This window comes from Heterodontus francisci, chromosome 2, assembly GCF_036365525.1.
Source record: "Heterodontus francisci isolate sHetFra1 chromosome 2, sHetFra1.hap1, whole genome shotgun sequence".
In the NCBI taxonomy this organism is placed as follows: Eukaryota; Metazoa; Chordata; class Chondrichthyes; order Heterodontiformes; family Heterodontidae; genus Heterodontus; species Heterodontus francisci.
In genome coordinates this window covers 47,405,557-47,427,803 of record NC_090372.1, presented here as the reverse complement: position 1 = coordinate 47,427,803, position 22,247 = coordinate 47,405,557, and the positions used below count along the sequence as shown (strand labels likewise).

The 22,247-nt window shown below is 41.0% G+C and overlaps 1 protein-coding gene across 3 annotated transcripts in view; it reads right to left on the bottom strand.

Moving 5' to 3' along the window:
• Positions 1–1,558: 1,558 nt before the first annotated feature.
• The window catches only part of LOC137384246 (mitochondrial calcium uniporter regulator 1-like), a 101,060-nt gene continuing 80,371 nt past the window's right edge, over positions 1,559–22,247 (bottom strand). For 2 of the 3 annotated variants that reach the window (XR_010977551.1, XR_010977553.1), the window contains 3 exons: positions 17,726–17,813; positions 17,435–17,581; positions 16,686–16,956 (listed from right to left, as the gene is read on the bottom strand). The gene's annotated coding sequence lies outside the window, so the exon portion shown is untranslated. Of the gene's footprint in view, positions 4,746–16,685; positions 16,957–17,434; positions 17,582–17,725; positions 17,814–22,247 lie in introns of those variants that run through there. The other variant, XR_010977552.1, reaches the window with a different exon arrangement.

Sequence of the window (22,247 nt, the reverse complement as noted above, 5' to 3'; positions counted from 1 at the left end):
GAATTGGCCTTTATAGCCACTCCAGGCGCTGCTTCACAAACCACTGACCACCTCCAGGCGCGTATCCATTGTCTCTCGAGATAAGGAGGCCCAAAAGAAGAAAGAATATTAAAAGGAATAAAAACAAAGTGCTGGAAATACTCAGCAGGTCTGGCAGTATCTGTGGAAAGAGAAGCACCTTTTTTAAAAATAACAGTCCTTCGCTAAGTATAGATCGTTCAGCATCAGAAAGGGGAAGACCAGAGGGTATTGTGAATACACAGCAAGGGGCGAGATTGGGAGAAGGGATGGGGTCAGAGGGAAGTGAAGGGGAAGAAAGATCTGGAGGAGCATTGGTCCCCATGAGCTGCTGGAGCTTGTGTTCCTTAACCCCTGAAAGGAAGAGAAAATTTTTTTGTTAATGCGTTGGATAAGACGAAGGATGAAATGAAACTGCGGAGCAGGGCAGCTTTGAGGCTGGGTAAGTCAGTACTTCTGGAGAGAGGGGTAGAGTGTGTAAATGTGCCGGCACATAGCACTGAGTGTGGATCTCAGGATGCGACAACAGCAGCAGTCTGAGGAACACTATGTCTTGGAGATGCCTGTAATCCTGGGTGGATTCGAACTTCAGTTGGAATCCACGTGGAATAACTCAGAGCTGGAGACAGTCACTGAAGGAGATGTGGCTGTGAAAATGAGTTATGGTAGACACCTTATCAAACACCAGGAGGGAAATGGAAAACAATGAAGGTGAACAAGGTAAAAAAAAAAAAGAGACAAACAAATGGAAATCCCTTTGGACAGAAGTGCAGAACTTCAAGGTAGGCATTCCTGGAGGAGAGGCGGCAATGAATTAAACACTAAAATAACAAAATACTGCAGATGCTGGAAATCTGACATAAAAACGAAATGCTGGAAATACTCAGGTGGTCAGGCAGCTCTCTCTGTGGAGAGAGAAGCAGCAACATTCAGATTTCCAGCATCTGCAATATTTCTGAATCTGATGCTGCCACTTTGTTTTTATTTCAGATTTCCAGCATTTGCAGTATTTTGCTTTTATTGTATTAAAAGGGCTTGAGTGTTCACAAATCAAGAATGTCTAAAGTTAACTGTTTTCATGGTTGCAATTCACTGTGGATTCATTTGCCTGCTAGTGAACTAGATTAAACATTTTACAACAATTGTCAGTATTTCAGTTTCATCCGTATGCATCATGAATTCTTTGTGATTCAATCGTACGTTCACACTCTGGGAAATAAGTATAGGTTGATTCACTATGCTTTAATATACATCATTGGATCAGAGGAAGAATGTAACACTGTCACCATGCTTGATACTGATCAGTTATTTGTGCAGTGGTTGTCTGCAAGGTCATTTTTTTTTCAATCTCCAGCCAAAGGTCATCTGTTTTTGGCACATCTTAGTCAATGTTTGCATATGAATCTGCTGATGGGGCTCTATGATTGCTGGTGTTCTGGCAGCTTCAGTCGCTAATTTAGGCACCTTACCATTGTTGAAAGTAGAACATGGCAGTTCTGAAGCAGATTGACAGAGGTGTTAACTTCAGTGTGGGTGACAAGCTGGAGGAGAGGGTAATATGGATTAGTGAAGTCTAAGGAAGTTAGAAGGTAGTTTTTTTTCTAGAGCAAGAGAGCATTAGGGATATATTGGAGGTGTATAGAAGGAAACAGGTTATCATGTTTTTGGATTTTCAGACTAGGTATTTTCTCAGGTTCAGCATCTTATGTGGACCTCGCAATCTGCACAATCTGGAGCATGTCCTAACCTGCCCGATAACTTTGTAAACAATTTACTGACTGCTAGAATGCATCACATGCTACCATGGGATTCTCCTCTCAGAAAGGCAGATCCAAGCTTGAAAGCAACAGATTATTTTATTCAATAAAACAGCATAATGAATCATAAACTTCACCATTCTCCCTAGTGTAATAAAATAATAAATTTCCATTTCACTTTTTCTAGAGTTTGAAACAAAAGGCATGTACCGCAGATGCTGGAAATACTCAGCAGGTCTGGTAGCATCTGTGGAGAGAGAGAGAGAAACAGAGTTACTGTTTCAGGTCAGTGGCCTTTCATCAGAACTCAATGTATTTTAATTAGCTAATTCTTATGCTGTGAAACAGACTACAGCCTAAAACTGAAATAAAAGCAAAATACTGCAGATGTTCTGATGAAGGGTCACGGACGTGAAACGTTAACTCTGCTTCTCTCTCCATAGATGCTGCCTGACCTGCTGAGTATTTCCAGCATTTTTTGTTTTTATTTAAAAATGCTCTGTTGGCTAGCCTCCCACCTTGCGCCCACTGTAAACCTGAGCTCATCCAAAACTCTGTTGTCTTTATCTTAACTCACATGAAGTCCCATTCACCCATCACCCTTGTACTTGCTGACCTGCATTGGCGCCCAGTCCCCCAACACCACAATTTAGAAATTCTCATCCTTGTTTTCAATTCCCTCCATGGCTTCACCCCTAATGCTGTAATCTCCTCCAGCCCAGGTGCGTTAAAGGCATTATATAAATGCAAGTTGTTGCTGTTTCAGGTAGTTATCTCAACATAATTTCAAGCTGAACAGAGCAAAAGATCCAGGGATTTTATATGTAAAGAGGTTACACCCAAAACCACTTCTGCTTGCATTTTCTATCTTTTATACTGGTTCAAGATTCTATTCGCCTGAGACAGGCCCCACCCACAAAACTGGCTGTATCCTCAGGTCAAAATTATGACATTCTGCTGACTGCACTGGTTTCGGAAGGCTCTTCAAATTGTGCTCATTTTCATAGGTGCACAGGCACTATAAGGCATGTTTTAAGCTTTTTCTATTAAAAAATCTTTTATTTACTAAGAAACTGACTACTCTACACCAATGAAACTATTGAATTTTCAGTATAGCTTCATAAAAGTCATTTTCATTGATTTTAAATCATGTTGCTCATAGTAGAGGACAATTCATCCTTATTTAAAAATGCTTATTTTTGGTGATAATACAGCTGAAAATGGGTATAATAAAACTGCACCAGGTTAGCACTCAAATACATCAAGATATACATTTTAATGGAAAAAGAGAAATGAATACATTCTATTATGCTGCCCAATTGCACTGGTTCATGAAAGATTTTAAGTTTAAGTTTGTCATTATGCAAATGAATATTAGCAGAAACTTTGTGTAACCTAACCAGTGCAATATTAAACGCACATTGGACCTGATTTCCCAGCATGAAAGGTGCTATATCTGCTCTAACATTCATTCTTGCAGCTCTGATATTTAGCTTTGGGCGGGAGAACTAGAAGTTAAGGGTTGGAGTCTGGGAGATAAGTATGGATGGAGCTACTAACAATATTAAGAAAATCTAATTTTACATTTGAGCAAAGTTCCAGTGCACACAAGGACAAAAAGCACAAACAAGTATTTGATACCCAAAGGCACTATGGGAGGTGCCAAAAGAACACAGTATACCAATTTATGTTAAATTTGCAGGTCTGCACATTTAGCATGCATGATTCGATTTGGGAGTTGAACTCAAATTTTAAATCATCAGTGTTGGCATCAGTACACATTTAGAAAACACATCTAGCAAAGCTTTAATGCCAGTTTCTAGATTAAATCATAAAGTTCTATGCTGTAGCTCTTGACTGTGTGTAGCTTTCTCCACGTATGCGTCTGTCAGAGAAGTGTGAAGTGATTTGTTTTGGTAGGAAGAATGCGGAGAGACAATATAAAATAAAGGATGCAATTCTAAAGGGCATGCAGGAGCAGAAGGACCTGGGTATATATGTGCATAAATCACTGAAGGTGAGAGGATAGGTTGAGAGCGCAGTTAATAAGAGCATACAGCATCCTAGGCTTCATTAATAGGGCCATAGAGTACAAAAGCAAGGAGGTTATGTTAAACTTGTATAGAACACTGGTTCGGCCTCAACAGGAGTAATGTGTTCAGTTCTGGGTGCCACATTTTAGGAAAGATGTGAAGGCATTGGAGTGAGTGCAGAAGACATTCATAAGAATGGTTCCAGGGATGAGGAACTTCAGAGAAGCTTGGAATGTTTTCTCTGGATAAGGTTGGTAAGAGATTTGATAGAGGTATTCAGCATCATGAGGGGTCTGGACAGAGTAGATGGGGAAAAACTGTTCCCATTGGTGCAGGGATCGAGAATAAGGGAGCACAGATTTAAGGTAATTGGTAAAAGACAGAAAAGAGACACGAGGAAAAACTTTTTCACGCAGAGAGTGGTTAGAATCTGGAATGCACCACCTGAGAGTGTGGTAGAGACAGGTTCAATCGAGGCATTCAAGAGGAAATTGGATTGTTACCTGAAAAGGAGGAATGTGCAGGGATATAGGGAAAAGGCGGGAGTGGCACTAGGTAAACTGTTCTTTCAGAGAGCCGGCGCAGACATGACAGGCCGAATGGCGGCCTTCTGTGCTATAACAATTCTGTAATTCTGTGAATGGATAAAAGAACAGTAACCTGGACTCCTAGAATTCTCTGGTTAAGAGCTGCCATCAGAAGCTGAGGACAGATAGAGGATGAGAATTCTTTAACATGAGTTAACATATATTCAATCTAAATTACATAATCAGCAAATATCGTTACATGATATAAAGGATGAAAACATTACAATGATGGAGAACAAGGGTAAGAGACCAAACAAAAATCATAAGAACAGAACTTCAAGGTTGGCAATCCTGGAACAGAAGTGGCAGCAAACCAAACAGTACGCAAAACATCTGCAAATGCTTGAAATCTGAAATAAAAAACAGAAAATATAGGTAACACACAAGTGATCAGTCAGCAGTTAGAGTCAGTCATTTATAGCCCAGGAGGCCATTCAGCCCATCAAGTCTAAGCCGATACTCCACGGAGCTATGCTGTCAGTCCCACTCTCTGGCTCGATCCCCATAGCCCTGCAACTGGGCATTCAACTTCCTTGAAGTCAGTGATTGCTTCCGCTTCCACCACCCTTGTGGGCAGCGAGTTCCAGGTCATTACTACCTGCTGTGTAAAAAGTGCTTCCTCATATTCCTCCTGCATCTTTTGGCCAAAACCTTCAATCTGTGTCCCCTACTTGTACCATTTGTTAATGGGAATCGTTTTTCCTTGTTTAACTTATGTAAGCCTGTCTAAATCTTGTACACTTCTATTAAATCTCCCCTCAATCTCCTTCGTTCTAGGGAGAACAAACCCAGCTTTTCCAAACTAAACTTGTAACTAAAATCCTCCTCCTTGGAACCATTCTGGTAAATCTCCTTTGCACCCTCTCAAGGACCCTCACATCCTTCCTAAAGTGTGGTGACCAGAACTGGATGTAATTCTCCATTTGGAGTCTAACCAGAGCTTTATAAAGGTTCAGCATAACTTCCCTGTTTTGGTACTCAATGCTTCCATTTATGAATCCCAAGATCCCACACGCTTTACTAACCATTCTCTCAATATCTGTAGAGAGAAATGACAGGTTAACTCTTCAAGACAGAAAACTAAAAAAAATCAAATGTATCTCATATTCATTGAGTAGATCAATGAACAGCACTAAATGGAAGACTTAACCAGATGTGATATACTCTGCTTAATTTGGTAAAAGTTTAGCTCCGCCCCCCCACCACCAAAAAAAAGTGATCTTTTTAAAGCATAGTAATCTTAAGAACAGAGTTGCACGGAAAATAGCACTATAGAAGAATATATTGTAGAAAATTGATTCTTCAAAGCTGCAAATATTCCTCCTGCCCCAAGGTGATCTGGTAACAGATATTCACTGTATGAAATGGTCTCCGAAGTATGTAAAAAGGAAAAAATTGGCAAAGACAATTGTGGGTCCATTACAGGCAGAGACAGGAGAGTTCACAATGGAAAACAGAGAAATGGAGAGAAGCTAAATAATTACTTTGTGTCTATCTTCACAGAGGAAGACACAAGAAGTCTCCCTGAAATACTCGAGATCCAAGGGTCTAGTGAGAATGAGGAACTGCAAGAAATTAGCATTAGTAAAAAAGTAGTATTGGAGAAATTAATGGGACTGAAAATTGACAAATCCCCAGGACACGATGATCTTCACCCTAGAGTGTTGAAAGAGGTGGCTACAGAGATTGTGGATGCATTGGTGATCATTTTTCAAAATTCTATAAATTCTGCAATGGTGCCTGCAGATTGGAAGGTCGTAAGTGTAACCCCACGGTTTAAGAAAGGAGGGAGAGAGAAAAAGGGGAACTACAGACCTGTTAGCCTGACGTCAGTAGTGGGAAAATACTAAAATCTATTCAAAAGAACAAAGAACATTACAGTACAGGAACAGGCCCTTCGGCCCTCCAAGCCTGCGCCGATCCAGGATCTGATTATTGGACATTTAGAAAATAATCGTCTGATAGGGCAGAGTCAACATGGATTTATGATGGGGAAATCATGTTCGACAAACTTGTTAGAGTTTTTTTGAGGATGTTACGAGCAGAATGGATAAGGAAGAACCAGTGAAAGTTGTGTATTTGGACTTTCAGAAGGGTTTTGACAAAGTCCCACATAGGAGGTTACTAAGCAAAATTAAAGCGCATGGATTGGGGGTAATATACTAGCATGGATTGAGGATTGGGTAACAGGCAGAAAACAAACAGTAGGAATAAATGGGTCATTCTCAGGTTGGCAGGCTGTGACCAGTGGGGTACCACAAGGATCAGTGCTTGGGTCCCAGCTATTCACAATCTATATGAATGATTTGGACGTGGGGACCAATTGTAAGATTTCCAAGTTTGTGGATGACACAAAACTTGGTGGGAATGTGAGTTGTGAGGAGGATGCAAAGAGGCTTCAAGGGGATTTGGACAGGCTGAGTGAATGAGCAAGAACATGGCAGATGGAATATAATGCGGATAAGTGTGAAGTTGCAGAGTATTTCTTAAATGGTGAGAGATTGGAAAGTGTTGATGTCCAAAGGGACCTAAGTGTCCTTGTTCATAAGTCACTGAAAGCTATCATGTAGTTGCAGCAAGCAATTAGGAAGGCAAACGCTATGTTAAACCTTTATCGCAAGAGATTTGAGTACAGGAGCAAAGAAGTCTTGCTTCCATTGTATACAGCATTGGCTGCACCTGGAATAGTGTGCGCAGTTCCGGTCCCCTTGCCTGAGGAAGGATATACTTGCCATAGAGGGAGTACAGCGGAGGTTCACCAAATTGATTTCTGGGATGGCGGGATTGTCCTACGAGGAGAGATTGAGGAGATTGTATTCTCTGGAGTTCAGAAGAATGAGAGGCGATCTCAGAAACTTACAAAATTCTTAATGGGATATATAGGGGAGATGCAGAAAAGATGTTTCCTCTGGCTGTGGGGTCTAGAACCAGGGCACACAATCTCAGAATAAAGGGCAAGCCATTTAGGACTGAAATGAGGAGGAACCTCTTCACTCAGAAGGTGGTGAATCTTTGGAATTCTCTGCCCCAGGGGGTTGTGGAAGCTCAGTCACTGAATAAGTTCAAGACAGAGATTGATAGATTTCTAGTTGCGAATAACGTCAAGGGATGTGGGGATAGTCCAGGAATATGGCATTGAGGTAGACGATCAACCAGGATCTAGAATGGCAGAGCAGACCCGAAGGGCTGCATGGCCGACTCCTGCTCCTATGTTCCTAAACAACCTAGGAGTCAATTACAGCAAAAAGGCATGAATAATATGATTGAGTGTGGGGCTATGTTTAACAGATTGATGCAAGTTTTCAATTCCAACTTAGTTTGGAAATCAGTTGCATCACCTGCTTTATCACTGTGCCAGAATTAGTATAGGATTGCTTGAAATCTTGGCACAGTTGTACAGTGGAAGTGGAATAATCCTCAATTATAGTGAAAAACATTCCAATATCTTAACTCGCTTACAATGCATCCAAATTGTAACATCTCAGTGCAAAGTTTCCTCAGTTTAATCCTCAAGGAACATGATCTAACAGGTACAGATCAATAAGAAACCAGCACTTGCAATTTAATAAGCTTCAAAAACTTTTGTTGAAGTTCATCCACAGGGAGCAGTTTTAAGATTACAAAGCCTCTTGCACAGTATGTAGTAAGACCCCAAACTGACGCAGGACAGAAGGCAGGACTTTTGAGCAGCACATCTTTGAGTCAATGTCAAGAAAGCAACAATTTCAATGGAATTTGTTTGATCTTTTAACTGACATTTAACATACTACTTTCTTGATTTCAAAGTTTACCTTAATTCCGCCTACCTGCCTTGGTTCAATAACCCTTAATACCCCGACCCAACAAAAAGTTATTAATCTCAGTCTTGAAACTTTTGGTTGAAGGCCACCCATGAATGGTCTAGCTCTAATTTAAAGATTATGATCCCTTGTTCTAGATTCCCCACACCAGAGGAAACAGTTACTCTTTATTTACCCTATCAACTCCATTAATTATCTTAAAGACCTCAATTAGATAACCTCTTAACCTTCTATATTCAAGGGAATATAAAGGCCGAGTCTATGCAATCCTTTGTCATAACACAACACATTTAGCCCTGGTATCATAATGATGAATCTGTGTTACACCTCCTCAAAGACCAATATATTGTTCCCAAGGTGTGGTGGCCAGAACTGATCAGTTCTCTAAATGGGATCTAATCAGAGCTGTATTTAACTGTAACATAGCTTCCAGCTCTTTGTATTCCAACCTCCTTTCGATAAAAATCTACATCCCACCAGCAATTTAAACTGTTTTTTGTACCCATCTACTAGCTTTTAGTGATTTCTGTACTTAAATGCCAGTTCCTAGCTTCTCACTATTTAGAAAATACCTTGATCTATCTTTCCTAGGTCCAAAAAGGATACTTCCCTACATTGAACTCCATCTCCCACACTTTGAGCCATCAGTTATCTCTGTCAGTACGTGAATTAAGAATCATGCTTTGCACAGACATGCTTATTTAGAATCATAGAAGTTTACAGCACGGGAGACCATTCAGCTAATAGTACCTGTGCCATCTCTACTAGTGCAATCAAAACCAACCTCACTACCCTGCTCCCTCGTAATAGCACTGCAACGCGCTCTGCTTCAAATATTTATCCACTTTTCCTTTAAAAGAAGCAATGGTCCCTACCTCAACTACCACTGATGGCAAAACAACTCTGGAAAGAAATTTCTTCCAGTCTGCATAATGACAATTTTAAATTGATGACCCCTTAGAATTGTAGAACCATAGAAAAAGTACAGCACCAAAGGAGGCCATTCAGCCCATTGTGTCCGCGCCGGCCAAATAAACTAGCCTCCCAAACTAATCCCATCGTCCAGCACCTGGTCCATAGCCTTGCAGGTTACAGCACTTCAGGTGCATGTCCAAGTACCTTTTAAAAGAATTGAAGGTCTCTGCCTCCACCACCATTCCTGGCAATGAATTCCAGGCACCCACCACCCTTTAGGTGAAAAAGTTTCCCCTCATGTCCCCTCTAATCCTTCTACCAATTCATCTTAAATCTGTGTCCCCTGGTAACTAACCTCCTGCCAGGGGAAACAGGTCCTTCCTGTCTACTCCATCCAGGCCCCCTCATAATTTTGTACACATCAATCAAGTCACCCCTCAGCCTCCTCAGTTCCAGAGAAAACGACCCTAGCTTATCCAATCTTTCTTCATAGCTGCAACCTTCAAGCCCCAACAACATTCTTGTAAATCTCCTCTGTACTCTCTCCAAAGCAATTATGTCCTTTCTATAATGTGGTGACCAGAACTGCACGCAATACTCCAGCTGTGGCCTAACCAGCGTCTTATACAGTTCCAGCATCACATCCATACTTTTGCACTCTATACCTCGGCCAATAAAAGGAAAGCAATCCATATATCATCACCACTCTATCCACCTGTCCTGCCACCTTCAGGGACCTGCGGACATGTACTCCAAGGTCTCTCACTTCTACCCCTCTCAATGTCCTCCCGTTTATTGTGTATTCCCTCGCTTTATTTGGCTTCCCCAAATGCAATACGTCACACTTCTCCAGATTGAATTCCATTTGCTGCTTTTCCGCCCACTCAACCAAAACATTGATATAATTCTGGAGTCCATGGCTTTCCTCCTTACTATTAACTACATGGCCAATTTTTGTGTCATCTGCAAATTTCCCAATCATGCCTACAACATTTAAGTCCAAATCATTAATATACACCACAAACAGCAAGGGACCCAACACTCAGCCCTGTAGAACGCCACTGGAAACAGTTTTTCATTCGAAAAAACATCCGTCGACCACTACCCTTTGTCTCCTATCCAAGCCAATTCTGGATCCAACCTGCCACCTTCCCCTGTATCCTATGGGCTTTCATTTTACTGACCAGTCTGCCATGCGGGACCTTGTCAAATGCCTTACTAAAATCCACGTAGACCATACCCACTGCATTACCCTCATCAATCCTTCTGGTTACTTCAGCAAAAAACTCAACTAAGTTAGTAAGACATGACCTTCCCCTAACAAATCCATGCTGACTATCCCTGATTAATCCGTGCCTTTCTAAGTGACAGAATCTATTCTGAGGGATAGGATAAACTAACAATTTACCCACCACCAAGGTCAGACTGACTGGCCTATAATTATTTGGCTTATCTCTCACACCCTTTTTAAACAATGGTACAGTGTTCGCAGACCTCCAATCATCTGGTACCTCGTCTGTACCTAATGAGGATTTGAAGATGATCCTCAGCGCATCCGCTATTTCCTCTTTGGGCTCCCTCAACAACCTGGGATGTAATCCATCCGGTCCTGGTGATTTATCCACTTTCAGGGATGTCAGACCGTCAAGCACTTCCCCTCTCATTATGCTTATCTTATCGAATATTTCACATTCCTCTTTAACTACAACGTCTGCATCAACCCTCTCCTTTGTGAAGACAGAGACAAAAAACTCATTAAAAACCCTGCTCACATCTTCTGCACCATGCATAATTTCCCCTGTACATCTCTGATAGGCCCTACTTTTTCCTTAGTTATCCTCCTGCTCTTAATGTACTGATAAAACATCTTCGGGTTTTCCTTGATTTTACCTGCTAATAATTTTTCATGTCCTCTCTTTGCTTTTCTAATTTCCTTTTTAAACGTCAACTCTGCTTCTACCCTTGTCACTGACTTTTCAATCAAAGTACTGTAGTCTTTCCCTATTCATATCAAAACCCTTCATAAAGTCTTTTAATCATCTGTACTCCAGTGGAAATAGTCCTTGTATCTCATCAATTCTCATAACTATAGTTTTCATTCACTGACATTGTCATGGTGATTTGTTTTAATATTCTTTCTGATTTAGGATGTCCAAAATTGCACAAAGTACTCTGTGACATTTCATTGTACAAATTTATTATTTCCTTCTTTGTGTCTATGTTCCTATCAGCCTACAACCCTTCATGATCTCTGTGCTCCTCCAATTTTGGCCTCTTCTGCATTCCTGAGTTTGTTCACTCCAACACAGGCAGCCGTGCTTCCAGCTGCCTAGGCCCTAAGCTCTGGACTTTATACAATGAAATGGTTAGGTCACAGAGTACTTTGGTGTAATTTAGGAGCATCCAAGATTTTTGTCTTTGTGAACTACTTAAGTGCACATTATGGAGCCTCGAGTATTGCAGTCACAGGCCTTTCGATGTCTTGCACAATCACTGATGAAGCCATCGACACAGCATTCACTGCAATCCACAAGTTTCAATACAGGTTATGTGCAGTTTTAAAAAAAGAGGCTGCAGAAACTGCTTTGTAATATGAATGAGACAGTTTCTACAGCTCCCAAGAGTTGAATGTGATGCTGTGAATTACCATAGGCACGTTTGAATTTTTGCTTTTATGTTGGGGCCTCAAGTATCCATATTGGTAAATGGCATAGTTTTAGCAGGTTAAACTTTGGTAATATCCATCTGCCCACTTTGAAGTCTGTGACACTGCCAACCTGCAGCTAAACAATCTGGACTTTGGTAAGGAGGTAGCAGGGGGTGCTACAATGGGGCGAGTGTGTGCTCTCCCAATAACGCTAAAGTGTAGATTTCTGAGTGGCTGGAATTTGAGATTCTTTGACCTGATGAGAAGTTTTCAGAGATGTCCAACTTACCTGACTGAGAAAAAATGCAAGCAGTGTTCCACAAGATGATTTTGCTCCATACGTCAAATAATGGCCATCTCCAACAAAAAAAAAGCCTAGCCATCACCAACGTTCAATGACACCATCATTCATCAGTTCTTCATCATTAGCCACAACAAATTGCATTTATAAAGATTTGTTCATGTGGAAAAATGCTGCAAGGCACTTCACATGAGTATATACAACTTGTATTAGTATGGCGCCGTTAATGCAATAAACCACCCATGGTGATTTACAGGAGAATTATGAAACAAAACATGACGTTGAGCTAGATAAGGAGATATTAGGTCAGATGACCAAAAGCTTGGTCAAAGAGTTCTGTTTTAAGGAGTGTCTTAAAGGAGGAAAACAGGTCAGAAAGGAAGAGGTGCAAGGAGGGAATTCCAGAGCTTAGGGCCTAGGCAGATGGAGCGATTAAAAATGGGAATGCTCAAGAGGCTAGAATTAGACGAGTGCAAATATCAGAGGGTTGTGGGACTGGAGGAGATTACAGAGATAGAGAGGGGCAAGGCCGTGGAGGGATTTGAAAATAAGGATTAGAATTTTAAAATCAAGATAATGCTTGACAGGGAGCTAATGTAGGTCAGCAAGCATAGGGGGTGATAGGTAAACAGGATGTGGTGCAAGTTAGGAAATGGGCAGCAGAGCTTTGGGTGGCCTCAAGTTTAGAGGGTAGAATGTGTGAGACCAGCCAGGAGTGCATTGAAATAGTCAAGTCTAGAGGTAACAAAGACGAGTGTGTCAGCAGCAGACGAGCTGAGACGGGCGAATTTGGGCTAAGTTACAGAGTGCAAATAGGCAATCTTAGTGATGGCTCGAATATGTGGTTGGAACATAGGGGCAGGAGTAGGCCATTCAGCCCATCAAGTCTGCTCCACCATTCAATTAGATCATAGCTGATCATCGGCCTCAAAGCCACTTTCCCGCACTATCGCTATATCCCTTGATGTCGTTGGTATCCAGATATCTACCAATTTCTGTCTTGAACATGCTCAGTGATTGAGCTTCTGCAGCCCTCTGGGGTAAAGAATTCCAAAGATCACCACCTTCTGAGTGAAGAAATTCCTCCTCATATCAGTCTTAAATGGCCTACCCCTTATTCTGAGACTATCTCCCCTGGTTCTAGACTCACCAGCCAGGGGAAACATCCTGTCTACATCCACCCTGTCATGCCCTGTATGAATTTTGTAAGTTTTAGTGAGGTCACCCTTCATTCTTCAAAACCCGGTTTCCTTGATCTCTCCTCATAAGACAATCCCACCATTTCAGGGATTAGTCTGGTGAACGTCCATTGCACTCCCTCTATGGCAAATATATCCTTCCTTAGATGAGGAGACCAAAACTGTTCACAATGCACCAGGTGCAGTCTCACTAAGGCTCTAAACAGTTGCAGCAAGACTTCTTCACTCCTATACTCAAAACCTCTTGTGATGAAGGCCAACATACCATTTGCATTCCTAACTGCTTGCTGCACCTGCATGCTAGCTTTTAGTGACTCATGAACAAGAACACCCAGGTCTCTTTGGACATCAACATTTTCCAACCTCTCACCATTTAAGGAATATTCTGCATTTCTGTTTTTTCTACCAAAGTGGATAACTTCATACTTATTCATTTTATATTCCATCTGCCATGTTCTTGCCCATTCAATTAGCCTGTCCAAATCCCCTTCATGCCTCCTTGCATCCTCCTCACAACTTCATCCCACCTCGCTTTGTGTCATCAGCAAATTTGAAAATATTATATTTGGTCCCCACATCCAAATCATTTATATAAATTGTGAACAGCTGCAGCCCCAGCACTGATCCTTGTGGTGCCCCACTAGTAACAGCCTGCCAACCAGAGAATAACCGTTTATTCCTACCCTCTCTCTTCTGCCTGTTAATCAATTCTTAATCCAACCCAGTATATTACCCCAATCCCATGTGCTCTAATTTTGTTTACTAACCCTCCTGTGTGGGATTTTATCAAAAGCCTTCTGAAAATTCAAATACACCACATCCACTGATTCTCCTTTATCTATGCTACAAGTAAAGTCCTCAAAAAAACTCCCAACAGGTTTGTCAAACATGATTTCCCTTTCATAAATCCACATTGACTCATCCCAATCATATTATTCTTTAAGTGTCTAGTTATCACATCTTTGTAATACAGTCTAACATTTTTGCTTCTACTAACATCGAACTAACAGGTCTGTAGTTCCCCGTTTTCTCTCTCCCTCGTTTCTTAAATAATGGGGTTACATTTGCTACTTACATACCCTGCCTCCTGCAAGGACTCCATTCCATTCCCCCAGTTTCTCTGTTTCCGAAATCTGCTCTGATGACCCTACCTTCCACAACTGCGCTTCCGATAGGTCTTCCTTTTTCTTCAACTGAGGACGTTCCCCCCCCCCCCCCACCCCACCCCCACTGTGATGGACAGGGCCCTCAACCATGTCCGGCCCATTTCCCACACCTCCACCCTGACCCCTTTCCTTCCCTCCCAGAACCGCGACAGGGTTCCCCTTGTCCTCACTTTCCAACCCACTAGCCTCCACATCCAAAGGATCATCCTCCACCATTTCTGTCACGACCAGCATGATGCCACTACCAAATGCATCTTCCCCCTCCCCTCCACTGTCAACATTCCAAAGGGATCATTCCCTTCGCGACACCCTGGTCTACTCCTCCACTACCCCCAACATCTCATCCCCTTCCCATGCAATCACAGGAGGTGTAATACCTGCTCTTTTACCTCCTCTCTCCTCACTAATCAAGGCCCCAAACACTCCTTTCAGGTGAAGCAGCGATTTATTTGTACTTCTTTCAATTTAGTATACTGTATTCACTGCTCACAATGTAGTCTCCTCTACACTGGGGAGACCAAACACAGACTGGGTGACCGCTTTGCAGAACACCTCCGGTCAGTCCGAAAGCATAACCCTGAGCTTCCGGTTGCTTCCCATTTCAACACCCCCCGCCCTCCCCCCACCACTGTTCTCATGCCCACATATCTGTCCTGGACGTGCTGCAGTGTTCCAGTGACCATCAACGCAAGCTTGAGGAACAGCACCTCATTTACCAATAAGGCACGCTACAGCCTGCTGGACTGAACATTGAGTTCAAAAATTTCAGAGCATGAAGGGCCCCCCTTTTTATTTTTAGTATTTTTCCTTTTTATTTGTTTATTTTATTTTGGTTTGTTTCATCATTCATTTTTTTAACCACTTTTTTTTCATGTTTGTGCTTTGGGCCAGGCCTGTTCATTTTTCTGTCAATAACACCCTCTCTGCACTAACACTTTGTCTTTCAGCACACCATTAACATACCATTTGCCTTTGCTCCATGACCTTCTGGTCAGTTATTCTCTGTGACCCTGTCCTATCAACACCTTCCCTTTTGTTATCTCATGCCCCACCCTTGCTTATTTGCTTAAAACCTATTAAATTTCCAACCTGTGCCAATTCTGATGAAAGGTCACTGACCTGAAACGTTAACTCTGTTTCTCTCTCCACAGATGCCGTCAGACCTGTTGAGTATTTCCAGCATTTCTTGTTTTTATCCCACTTTTCCCAGTACTGGTGCCAGTGCCTCATGAATTGAAACCCATTTCTCTCACACCAATCTTTGTGAGCCATGCATTTAACTCTAATCTTATTTACCCTACTCCAATTTGCTCATGGCTCAGGTAATAATCCAGAGATTACCACCTTTGAGGTTCTGCTTTTTAATTTAGCCCCTAGTTGCTCATACTCTCTATTCAGAACCTCATTCCTAGTCCTATCTATGTCGTTGGTTCCCATGTGATCCTCCCCCTCCCATTCCAAGTTCCTCTCCAGCCCTGAGTAGATATCCCAAACCCTGGACACTGGGCAGGCAACACAACCTTCTGGACTCTCGCTCTTGGCGCAAGGAACTGTGTCTATCCCCCTGACTATACTATCTTCTACTACCACTATAGTCCTATTTACTACCCCCCCCCCAACCGCTTGAATGACTTCTATACAACAGTGCCATGGTCAGTTTGTTCATCCACCCTGCAGCCCCCACTCTCATCTGTACAAGCTGAAAGAACCTCAAACCTGTTGGACAATTGAAAGGGCTGAGGTTTCTCTACTTCTTCCTCTGGATCCCCTTTACCTGCCTCACTCACAGTCACACCCTCCTGTCCCTGACCAAATCAGAAAGCACTATCCTATGGGGTGTGACTGCCTTATGGAACAAATGTCCGGGTAACCTTCCCCCTCCCTGATGCATCGCAGTATCTGTAGCTCAGCCTCCAGCTCATCCACTCTCATCCAAAGCTCCTTGAGCCCAGACACTTACTGCAGATGTGATTGCCGCTGATCACACTGGTGTCGACCTGCTCCCATTTGCTGCAGCTGCAACACATCACCTGCTCTATCACCTTTATATTTAATTATTTTTAAAATAATTTTTTGTAATTAATGCCTCTACTCACTAATCACTCACGTTATTAATTTAAACCTTAGTAAAACTAATAAATTTTACCTATAAAGTAGTTGTTACTTGAGGGAAATTTTTAAAACAGAATTTTACATTTTCTAACTTTCTAGCTATTTATACACAAATTCTAACAGCAGTTACTCACCAACTAATCAACTTACAGCTTTCTTATAATGTCACTTTTAGATTTCTTTTCCACTCTTTCTTCAAACCCAGTGTATGCCAACTTCCAGCCTCTCCGCTCTCCCAGGTAGGTGTAGGCCCCAAGCCTCAGTCTTGATTTATACTCTCCCTCTCCAGTGCATTTCCTCGCAGGTCCGCTGCCCCTCCACTCTCCCAGGTTGGAAGTTCATCTCGGGGACAAGTATGACTCCAAGGTTGCGAACAGTCTTTAGTCTCAGACAGTTGTCAGGGAAGGGATGGTGTTGTCAGCTAGAGAAAGGAGTTTGGAACAGGGGCTAAACACAATGGCTTCAGTCTTCCCAAAGTTTAATTGGAGGAAGTTTCTGCTCATTCAGTACTGGATGTCAGATAAACACAGTCTTAGGAGTCACCACTGATCAGAAACTTAATCAAACCAGCCATATCAACACCACAGCAGCAAAAGCAAGACAAAGGTTGGGTACTCTGACAAGTGTCTCACCTATTGATCTTTCAAAGCTACCCTACCATCTACAAGATTCTAATCAGGAGTATAGTGGAATACTCACCCTTGCTTGGACACAATTAGGGCACAGCAGTCTAATTACTGGATTCAATATGTATTTCTTCCACTATTAGCATATTATGCACTATATGCAGGATAATCGTCATTAATTCAACAGCTTACTTTCACTATAGCGCCCAGCCATGCAAGTCTGACCACTGGAAAGCATTAGAACAGCAATCTTGTAGGATAACCATTACCTACCGGTTATTCTCTTGTCTCATACCATCTGGATTTGCCGTTCCTTCGCATTCACTGGATCAAAATCATGAAATTTCCTTCCAACACCATTGCGGGACCACCATCACAAGGTTTGGAGCTTTTCAAGATGACAGTCCATCACCACCTTTCCTGGGAAACAAAGGATGGGCAAGAAGTACGACCACGTCAGACTCACCTAAATCTCATCAAATTAAAAAACCCTCTATTCATCCCAGCACCGTTACAAATTGAGGCTTGTTTGAGCTGACTTTTTGACATGGCGCTTCACCTTACCTAACTATGTACTTCTTGTCCATCACACAAATGTTTTCTGCAGCACACGAACCTTGTTGACTGAAATTTTGTATTTAATAAATTATACCTGAACAGACAGATACCATATCAATCAGCATTTAGCAAACAGGAATGAAAACTAAAGTTTAAAAAAAAGATACAAATCAAAAATGGGCAAGATAACAAAAAGGTGGTAAACCAATCCACTCAATCATTCTTGAAAATTATTTTTTTCCTGCTTTCTTTCAACTGATCCATTGAGGACTCAAAATAAAGTTTGCAACACAAAAGCATTTAAAATTGCATGCTCAACTATAACATTATTAAATCTACCCCTAAGATTATCTTTTGTTTGAACATATTTGTTAAGGCTTTTACTTAAAGGCCTCACTTCAACACTAAAATCTGGGCTATTGTTGTTATCATTCCCCAGAGTTACCTCTTCATAACTGCAAATTATTTTTAAGCCCAGTCAAAATGAGTAACATGCACCATTATAATTCTCACTGCAACAGGCAGAATTTCTCTTTTCATGCTGTAAATAGGATTCAAGTTCCTTTATTTTCAAATAATACAAACAATAGTGTTAATTTTTAACAGCTCTATTTAAGTAAAATTTAACATTTAAGCTGATTATTTACTTGAGAAAGGCAGTCAGACAGTTGATTTAAATGCCAGTGTTTTTGTTTGCATTTTTCTCAGTTGGAAAGTCAAATTGTTTCTGTTCACTATGTAGCATTGAAGTTTACTTTACTAAATGATTTCAAAACAAATGAAAATGCATTTAAAAATGTTTTTGAGCTGACATCTTAAAATCAGTCTTATCCAATGTTAGAGCATTTATTAAGAAATTAGTTTAAAAAAACAAGTATTTTTCATTGCGTGTGCATTACCTCTTTGGTTAACACTTATTGGTTATCTCCTAAAATGATGCATAACACAGGTGAAAACATCCCCATGAAAGCACCATCCATACTATTTGGAAAGGGGAGCTGTCTTTGTGATCAGCTCAACCGTTCAGTAAAAACTGCTCCAGGCCTGAAGAAAGCAAGTGCAACCAATAATGAGCAGCACCAACAGGTGCATCATGGTGAAAGGCAAGCAGCATCTACCCATGCGTTGGATGCAGAGCAGGAACAGGTCTGGCATGCCTCATTGTGCAGGTCAACATTTTTAACAAAATCACTCCAATGAAGTCAAAGTACTGTTTTGCAACTGCTGGACAAAAACTAGAACCTGCACAAAGATGTGGTATGTCTGATAAATTCATGTCAGAATTCCAGACATTGGTGAAAGCGCAGAGACTAAATGGCAGTACATATTCATTAAGTTCATTTACCCAAAGCTTTTGGACTAAAATTACTACATCTGGCTAAAGCGGTGATGCAGTAGGCACATCTGTGGCTAGTCAGCGATTCCTATTCAAAATGAAAGCTAGTAACATTTTTTTTTAACTTCAGCAAGAGTTCAGCTGAAACATACACAGCACAAAGGGAACAGAGAGGTAGACAGACACACCGAATTACACTTGTGCTCTGTTTAGATTTTAAATTCCACAGCAATCATTATTACATATGGTTATATAGCTGCATTTTAATATTTCTGGGTAATGAAATATCAAGACGTGTCTTTCCAATTTTTTTCCGCTAGAGCAATGTACCTTTCTGCTACACCCTGCATATCAGCCTCACATGGTAACAGCCTAAAATATGAACATTTGAATAGTTTGGGTTCTTTTAGAATAAAAAACCATGGGTTGTTTATGTTGGCAAGTCATGTGTTTGTTATTGTCCAAAAAAATAAATTTATTAATTTTCTATGAGCCAACTAAAACAAGTCTCAGGGGACAGCTCAGAAAACCTCTCCAAATTCTACTCTTTCCTCCCAACTTCAGAACCTTCTCTCCCATGCTCTCACAGCACATATTTCACCCCACAGCTCTTATGATTTTTGTTTGGCAAGGATAAAGAGGGAATAGTTTTGGATTTGTGTAACTTTTTGTTTCATAACCTCAGAACATCCCCAAGCATTTTTAAACAGTCAATGAAGTACCTTTCAAGTATTGTCTCTATTGGAAACCAAGGCATATTATGTAAAGGTGGAGATACATCAGCCATGATTTAACTGAATAGTGCTACAGGCTTAAGTCTACTCCCATGTTATTATAATCGTCACATCACAAACCCCAAGACCCCCACCTTAGTACTGTCACACCCCAGGCCAACTTGCTTATTCATAGAATTTGATTCCTAAAATCACCACTAAAACTAGTAGAATACCATGAAGTTAATATATTGCCATTTCAAATTTGGGATCCTGATACTATATTTGGCATTGCAAGACATAATACCCCTTTTGTTCGAAGACAGCATATTCTCCAACTCACCATGAGTAAAGCCAGAAGAAATCTACCAAGAATATCCAAAATAGTACAATTGCATTCATTCCCTGACTACTGCAGCACTTTTTGATTGGCTTTCATATTCATAAACAGCAAATCAGAACTGAATAGGTAGCAAATGTATGAATCAAAATTGTAGAACCAATCAAAATCGTTCAGAAAACTTCTGAAAATGCTTCACCACTGTCATTGTCCTGATAACTGAAATGCCCAATGTTGAAAATAAAGTTTGCAACATAAGTTAAATGCAGATTATACAATAAAAATTATAAACTGGTCTTGCATGTATCCTTATCAAGTTATTTATTAGGAGGCCTCAGCCTCTCCGAAAAATCTAGGCGTTTGAGTTGGTTCTCTTCAGTTTATAATTGAAGAAACATTAGCTATATCTGCCAGCAAGCATCAGTGCTTACAACTGTTAGTATGCTGCAGATTCAGTAAGTGCACAGTATGATTTTCAGCAGGTAAATTGTGTTGTACAACTAAGCGTTGGAAGTTTTAGCAATAATTAAAAAAAAACATTTTTCCAGAAAACCTCAAAACAAGCTAACGCATAAACTTTTAAAATCTTTTGGAGGTTAGGTTTTGACAGCAAAGATATTTTCAAGAGCTTGGTTTTACTTCAGTAAGAGAAGCACACTGCTAGAGCTTGAGAGAGAATGAGAGAAAGCATTCTATTTTGTAATGTATTCTAAATAGCTACAGGTTGCCTTGTTTTAAATTGATAACTCAAAAACATTCATGTAAATGGAACTATGTCATTTAGCAAGAAGAAACAGGAACACAGGAGCACGAGTAGGCCACTCAGCCCATCGAACCTGCTCCGCCATTCAATACGATCATGGCTGATCATCCACTTCAATGCCTTTTTCCCCCACACTAACCCCATATCCCTTTATGTCATTGGTATTTAGAAATCTGTAAATCTCTGCTTTAAACCTACTCAATGACTGAGCTGCCACAGCCCTCTGGGGTAGAGAATTCTAAGGATTAACAACCCTCTGAGTAAAGAAATTTCTCCTCATCTCCTAAGTGGCTTCCCTCTTATTTTGAAATTGTGTCCCTGGTTCTAGACTCCCCAACCAGAGAAAACATCTTAGCTGTCTATTCCTTAAGTATTTTGTATGTTTCAACGAGATCACCTCTCATTCTTCGAAACTCTAGCGAATACAGGCCCAGTTTCCCCAATCTCTCTTCATAGGCCAGTCCCACCATCTTAGGAACAAGTCTGGTGAACCTTCATTGCACTCTCTCTGGCATAATATCCTTCCTAAAGTAAGGAGACCAAAACTGCACACAGTACTCCAGGTGCAGTCTAACCAAGGTTCTATTCATAATATATATTTTTCAGGAACCAGAACGGTCACCGGGTAGGTCTCTTCCAAACTCTTTCACTGGATGTATGTATCTTGTTCTCTGACAATGGTATATATGGCCCACTGTGGAAAAATGCCATGGCGGATCTGTATATACATTTTTTGCCTCAAGCACATTTTTGTCCATCACAATCTGGAGTCATGCATGCCCGCATAACATTTGGAACTGGTACCTACTTTGCAGACAGGATATTTGTTCTCATTTACATTACTGATTAGTCAGATTTAACTTATAAAGGATTAACTCATTCAAAAACAATTTGGAATTATTAGATAGTTCTCAGAGAAATATTAGACATCAGTTTTACTTTTGCATTTTATAGTTCTTTGAAACAGTGGCAATCATTTAGCACATTCCACAGCACCTCTGTTATGAAGAGATTTAAACACAAGGACAAGAATTTTAAATGAGTCACTGGGGGACCAGACGCCAATATAGGTCAAGAACAAGAATGATGGATGAGCGGCACTTGGTGTGGCACAGGATACGGGCAGCAGCGCTTGGATGAACTAAAGTATATGGATGGTGCAGGATGGAAGGCTGGCCAGAAGAACCTTGGAATAGTCAAGTTTAGAGTTGAAAAAGGTATAGATCAGGGTTTCAGCGTCAGATGGACCAAGGATAGGAGCGAAGGTGGGCAATGTTACAAAGTTGGAAGCAAATAATGGGATAGAAATTATATGGGGTCTGATGTTCATTTCACAGTCAGTCACACATGACAGAGATTGTGAACAGTCTACTTCA